The sequence below is a fragment of the Cryptomeria japonica genome, chromosome 7 (genome assembly GCF_030272615.1).
Source record: "Cryptomeria japonica chromosome 7, Sugi_1.0, whole genome shotgun sequence".
Taxonomy (NCBI): domain Eukaryota; kingdom Viridiplantae; phylum Streptophyta; class Pinopsida; order Cupressales; family Cupressaceae; genus Cryptomeria; species Cryptomeria japonica.
The window spans coordinates 687,268,943-687,276,486 of record NC_081411.1 but is presented as its reverse complement, the minus strand read 5'-3'; positions in this window follow the sequence as shown (position 1 = coordinate 687,276,486).

Here is a 7,544-nt window from a genome sequence, read left to right as displayed (position 1 = left end):
GGATGCAATAACTAATATGAAATATCTCAATGCACAAATCTCAATGAACCTAGAGGAAAAACAACATTAAAACAATATATTCTCCAAGATCCTTGAATGAGAGATGAGAGCTTGAATTTATAGAAAATTCAGAAAGAAACCAAAGGCTGAGATCAAATGATGATGAGCGGTCAAGATTTTCCAAGAGGAAGCACAATTTAGGTGAATTGATGTGATTGGCTACTTTTCTCAATTTTAAAGGAAATTGAACTAAAATTAAGATAAAACCAGAAAAAACTGATTTATTCTATATTTCATTCAATTTTGATATTTAATTGTTTTATTTCTTTCTCTGAGTTTATTTATCAATTTTTAATTTAATTTTCAAGATTATCTTCAATTGATTTCTTTTCTCAAATTTTAATTCTTTTTTATCAATTAATTCCTTTTTGATGATTTAATGGCAAACTGATTAATTTAATTAAATATGTTAGGATATTTAATAAAAATAAATAGGATAATTGTTAAAAATGGTTTACTTGGAATGATCAATTAATTATATAAATATTTAATTAATTCAAAGTGATTAATTTGCCATGTGACATTTAATGATTTAAGAAATTAATTGTATGCTCAAGATTAATTTAATTGCCTTTGGTTAGGACCTTGATGATGTTGTTGAGACTAGGGGCCTATGGTTTAGATGACCATTTTTAGGGTATTACAGATTGGTCCTCTAGTCTTATTGGGCATGACTTGCCCAATGCACTACCTCTTCTCTCTCCTAAAAGAAAATGGGGTTTGACTTGCCTAATATCTCATTGTACACCCTCTAATGGGAAGCCTCAATATGCGGTAAACATCCTCAAGTGTCACCGTCATCTCCCCCACTAGAAAGACAAATTTGGAGGTTTCTATATCCCATCTCTTCATGAGTTCCATAAGCATCATTGGATGAAACTTCATGGATGGTATGTTGCAGATATACCATAACCCTACTGCCTTAAGCAACTCTCTTTTGTACTGAGAAAATTGGGGAATTTGACTCTGTAGATTTCAATATGTATGACTGGCAGTGTGCTCTCACATATAGGGTAGTCTTTGCAAAAATCAACCAATCAACAATCAGTGTCATTCTCTCAATCAATTGAACATTAAAAATCTTGATCCTATGCTAACCGTTAGTCACCTTAGTCAAGGACCAAGATGCAATGGAAGGACCAGGGCGCTTTCGGAGGACCAAGATGCCCCAATAGGACCATGGTTCTCTGGTGGGACTAGGGTGCCCTCTTGGGGGCACATGTATAATCAGACTTTCCCTCATACCAAAAAGTCAAAGTCAACTCAACATAAAGTTAATATAAAGTACAATGGTAGTTCAGTACACTCACCTTGTCAAGCGGTTGATCAGAGAGGATGAACTGTCATAAGATCTCCATCCAGGAGGGTGTCTCGAGTCATCTTCGAGGCATCTTGAGTGCTATGTGGGATCCTCCACTGCAAATAAGACAAAAAGTGAGAAAATGGCAAATGAAAATGTTATTATTACTATTTATGAGGTATGCACTTCTCTCTTTCCCAAAACCCTAATTTCTTCTTTTTTGCTTAATCTCTCATATCATGAGTTAGATAACTCCAATTTCTAAACCATTAGTGGTGTTAGAATCGTGATTCAATTTTCTTTCTTACCATGATCCACTTTGATTTTATATCAATCTTCGTTGTGAACATTTGTCATCACCTCTTTTCACAATTCGTTGCGGTAAACATGATACCCTATTTCACCTCACTACTTAGCAAGTCGAAATGGGCAGGGCATATAGCTATCTGTGAATTTCATCAATTCCCTAATAAGCATTAGGTTATTTTGTGATTTTATCTAACATGTGGTTTTGTAGGGTACAGTTCCTAATAGTGTACTATAGATACCACTGGGGGCTTCGTTAGACACCTTATGGATATATCCTTTTTCATGAAATATTTACTTTTCTGTACTTTAGCTTGTATATGCATGTAGTGTCATATAACCACTAAAGTGGGGGCTAAATGTAGCATCGTAAATTGTACACCCTTAGTTGGGTGGTACAATTCCACGCTTAGGTTAGCACCCACCTTAGTGTGTTTGCATCTTGCATTTCAATTACCCCTTAAGAATTTAATTAATTAATTTAATTTAATTTAAGGCCTTATTTCATCTCTCTACACATCACAAAATTGGTTCCTTTACCCTAAGTGTGCCCCTTTTTATTTCATTTCTCCAATTAATCATTTCATCAAATACCCTAATTATGTCTTATTTTGACCTTAAAGGCCCAATTTCGCATATCAAAATGTCACAAATTTCCACAAACTCCTAGAATTTTCCTTAAAATCACAATATCTTGCTTCCCTAAACCAAAGTTTGGCAAAAAGTTGGTCGAACCGTGTGTTTAGACCATGTTGGTACAAACATGGTCCCAACTTTTTCTCCTCAAATTTTGGGAGTATGTTTTGATGGTATTTTAATATTCAAACCCAATAGATTGGCAAAAAATATCATTTCTAAGTCGGCCTATGACTCAAAACAAAGTTAGGGTCTCTTACATAAACCATTTATTTCATCATTTGAGAAGATAATAAGATCTAGCGATTGAAGGATCCTCTTATGAAGTGAAAGTATAGGTTCTATGAAGTCTACAATAGAAAATCAAGCATCCATCAAGTCTATATCAAGCATTTTCAACATCCCTTGAGTGATTTGAGGACATTGAAGAATAATAGGAGATCACCAACTGATGATTGGCTTGTACCTCTCCCTTAGGGATTGGTATGGTTTCATGTTATTTTTATGTTTTTATATGAGCTTAATAACATTCATTTTCAGATTTACTTTCATGCTTTAGATCCATTATAGCAATTGTGATTTGAAGCATTGATGTTTACATTTACAATCATTTAGGGTTTTCTCTCCAAAGCATAGGGTAGAACTCTAAATTTACTTTCTTCTTCATTTAGGATCTTGCATACACCCAAGATTCTTGCACACACATTTTCATTACATTATCTACTATTTGTGGAGGCAGAAATCACAAAAACAAGGGGTTTGACTAAGGCAAAACCCTATATATCCACCTAGAAACCCCTTTTCAATTTGCATGTACATGTACAGGAATTTGGCAAATGCACAAATTTTGAGACCGACATAAGACACAGAGACAATCTCAAGACCAAAATATGATCTTTGATCTTGGAGACAGGGGTGTGGCGCCCTGAAATAGGACTAGGGCATGGTGTCCTGGTCCCCAAGGTTTTGTAGTTTTAATTGCTACATCTACATATCAGGCCCTCAGGACCTTAGATTCAAAAGATCAGCTTCTTGTTAGTAGAGGTATAGGGGTGCCCAACAACCTAGGATTTGTCAGTTTTGCATTAGTTTCAGTAGCAGGTGCACCTCTTAATCCATTTTCCAGCTCTCCTTTATGTCTTTTAGTTTTAGTTTGTGCAAAATCTGCATTTTTGGTTTAAGTGTGCTTTGTTTTTCATCTCCTAATTTAGTTGGTTGTTGCATTGCATTTTGCATATCTACTCCTCATTTCCAACAAAGGAATAGAAACCCTAAGAGATATTCCTTGACTTTCTCTTCCCTACAAGAATTAGTCAAAGATAGATATCTCCTTAGGCTTTTTCATATTCCACTGTGTGTACATGAGAGTGGGATTATGTCCTAGTTACTTGGTTCCATTTTTGTGCATCACAACGTCATAAATTGTACACCCTTAATTAGGGTTGTACAATTTCATGCTTAGGTTATCACCCGCATTAGTGTGTTGTATTTTTCATTTTCAAGATCCTTTAAATAATTTAATTATTAATTTAATTAAATCTAAAGTCTTCTCTCATCATTCTACACATTATAAAATTGGGCCCTTAACCCTAAGTGTACACCTTTTTATTTTATCTTCTTTAATTAATTAAATAAGTCCAAGTAATAAGGTCCTATTTCAACATTCAAGGATCAAATTTGCATATCTAAATACCTTGGATTGTCTCATCGTGCTATGATTAGCTTTGTAATCATGAAACCTTGCATCCCTAAAAATTTGGAAAAAAATCAACCGAACCATGGTGTGGGACCTGTACGATATTTGCTGATATATTGTCATTAATGTCAACATATGTAGAGATTATGGATGAGGAGATTGTTCTGAAGTTTTGTTAACATATTCTTCAATGTATTCTAGTGTTGCAGTTTGATAGAATGAGTTGGTTTAGCATGTGTATTGCAAATGATTTAATGTAGTTTAAAGGGTTTCTGATATGCTGTTTGTAGATGGTTCATTCCCATTTGCAGAGGTTTGCATGATGCTTTGATCAAGTTATGAGATCATGTATTGGGAATGTTATTCAGTTGTTTGTGTTATTCAGTATTCTGATTTATGCTCCATACTGCTTTATAATTGTTATATCTTTAGTTGTGTATGCATGGGATGCATTATGGACGTTGATGTGTGTCCTTAGTTTGATTGGTTCATAGTTTGGAAATCCACAAGAAAATTTGTCAGGTTGATAGTCAATTATGTTGATGTTCTTGAGCTCTGGTAGAGAGATGACGATGATTTTGGTAATCCAAGTTGTTGTGGTTGTTGTTGGCAGCTGGGTAGAAACAATGTTGGAAAACTAAGAGGCAAAGTGAATCAGTTTTCCCCAAACTCACACAAATTAAGCTCTACTTTAGATTTTATCAAGAACAACAATACAAAAGATAAACACCACATCGACAACATACATAACACACAAATTTTTGACGTGGAAAACCTGGTTAAGGGAAAAACCACGGCGGGAACCTACCCACAACATGATGATACTCTGTAGTAGTATGTGTAAATATTACAATGGGTAATGCACATGCATTCAAACACACTTCCTCGATCTCACAGCTCAAAAATAACAAAGAAAAACAACCTTGGGAAGGCTCACTACCTTACAAAGATTGGATAAAAATCCAGATTACATGAACTAAAAGAATAGCATCTCCAAATGCCTGATTATAGTTTTGGTTAAGCACACTGTCTGCACAACAAAAATTCTCTTCTCTTCTTTAGTGCCAAAGGATAATTTTGCTTGTTTGCACATACAATACTCTCACAGATCATAGATACAACCACAAACACACAATTAACATAATTACAAAACTTATTTATACAGATCATCAACCTTAACCTTAAGGTCGACTCAACACATAAGACCTAAATATAAAATTACATCACACGATACATAAATCCATAACCAAACCAATACAATGTTGGCAAGAACATAGCGTGGACCCAAATAAAATCCTCAAACATGCAACACCATTGAATAATTCACCAAGATCATTTGCAACACGCTAAACCACCGAATATGTTGCATAACACGAAGAATACCATCAGAACAATAAAATCTTCAATAACACATACTATGATTAATGCAGACCACCAAAATGCATCGAACATGATAAAAAAAATCAACAAGTAATGTGAATTCCACCGCAATAACCGCAACAACACGAATAACAAGAATCATCATTATTTCATCGTCGAAGCTCAAGAACACAAAATGACAAACTAAAAGATATTCTTGCGAAGTTCCAAATCATGAACCATATGATGTGAGGACACACATGAACATCCCAAACACTCTCCAAAATCCACACATTAGGAATCAATCCCAGGGCAATATGGATCAAATACCACAACTCTGCAACACTGAACACTGAAAAATCAGTCCACATACCGGACCTCATAACTTGATCAAATCATCTTCCAAAACACTAAAAATCATACTGAATCAACTAGAGATGTGTTTCTCTAAACCCATTAATCCACATCAGCACATCTAGAATAGATCACTCAAAACAACTCTCTACAACAAACCAATTCTCTACAATACAGGAATATGTTGACATCAATGACAACAACACATTCCAACAACTCTAATATCTAACAGTTGTGGTGTAATTCATGTTTCTTGTTAATGTGTATGTATCATGTTCTATGTGTATAGGTGGTTTGCATTGATCATTGTGCATGTTATTGAGGATTTTATGTGTCCGGTGGTGTTCTTCGTATTATGCGACATTCGTGGTGGCTGCATTGTGGTGCAGATGATCCAAGCATAATTGTTGGAGTTGTTTCATGTTTGTAGTATTTATTTGGGTCCATACTATATCTTAGTTACCATTGTTTTGGTCTGCATGTATTATTGTAGCATGTGAGGTTATTATTTTGTAATTTGTATTAAGGGTTTGGCCGACCTATATTTTATTGGTTGATTCCTTGTATTAATGAATGTAATAATCATTGAAAGTGATCATGCTATGTGCAAATATTGTATCTATCATTCAATAGAAGAGAATTTGTGTGAAGTTGTGTAAAGAAATATGTTGCAGATAGTATTTGACAATGATCTTAACTGGAACTATACTCAAGCATGTGGAGATGTTATTTTCACAGTTCATGTAATCTGGATTATAGTCTGAATGTTTTTTTAAGTCAGTGAGACTTCTTGTAAGGTAGTAAGACTTCCCTAAAGGTTGTGACCTTTTTGGTTTTCTTATTTTGAGTAGTGAGCTCTAGGCAATGTTCCTGAATGCATGTGCATTCCCCATTGTAATATTTACATTTACTCCTAATACGATATTATCTCATTGTGGGTAGGTTCCTACCATGGTTTTCCCCTTAACTGGGTTTTCCACGTCAAAAATATTGGTGTTATGTGTGTTATTTATGTGGTGTTGTTTCATGTTGTAACTATTAATTATCAAATTTGTTTTGTGGTTTAAGTTGAAGTAAGTTTTTGTGCAAACTGATTCACCCACCCCCCCCCCCCCCCCCCCCGCCCTCTCAGTTTGCTACATTGTTGCCAACAGGACCATAGTCCCAACTTTTTCTGCCCAAATTTTGAGATCATGTTTTGGCAATATTATAATTTTTAAATCTTGCTTTGTGCGAAACTATATCAATTATAGGTTGGCCTTTCATAAAAAATGAAGTTAGTTTTTCATATATATAGCCTTTCATTTCCTCATTTGAGGGATCTAATTCTCAAGAAATTAAAGGAGACCTTTTATGAAGTGAAAGTGTAGGTTTATGTGGAGTCTACAATTACAAAATCAAGAATTCATTGAGTTTTCATCAACCTTCTTTCATCACCAATTGAATCTTAGGAGATATTGAAGAATAATAAGGAGATCACCGACTGTTGATTGGCTTGTACCTCTCCTTGAGGGTTTGGTATGGTTTCATGTTATTTTCATATCTCTATGGATTTTGCACAACACTTATTTTCATTTTTACATTATTTATTTAGATCCATTATTGCATTTGTGATTTGAATCATTTACATTTACATTATGTTTATTTAGGGTTTATGCTCAAAACATAGGGTAGAACTCTAATTTGCATTATAGCTCATTATGATCTTACAAACACATGAGATTTTAGGGCACACATACTTTTCAACTTTACATTGGTTATTTGTGGAGGTGGAATCACCAAAACAAGGGGTTTGACTAAGGAAAAACCCTATATAGCCACCCATACACCATT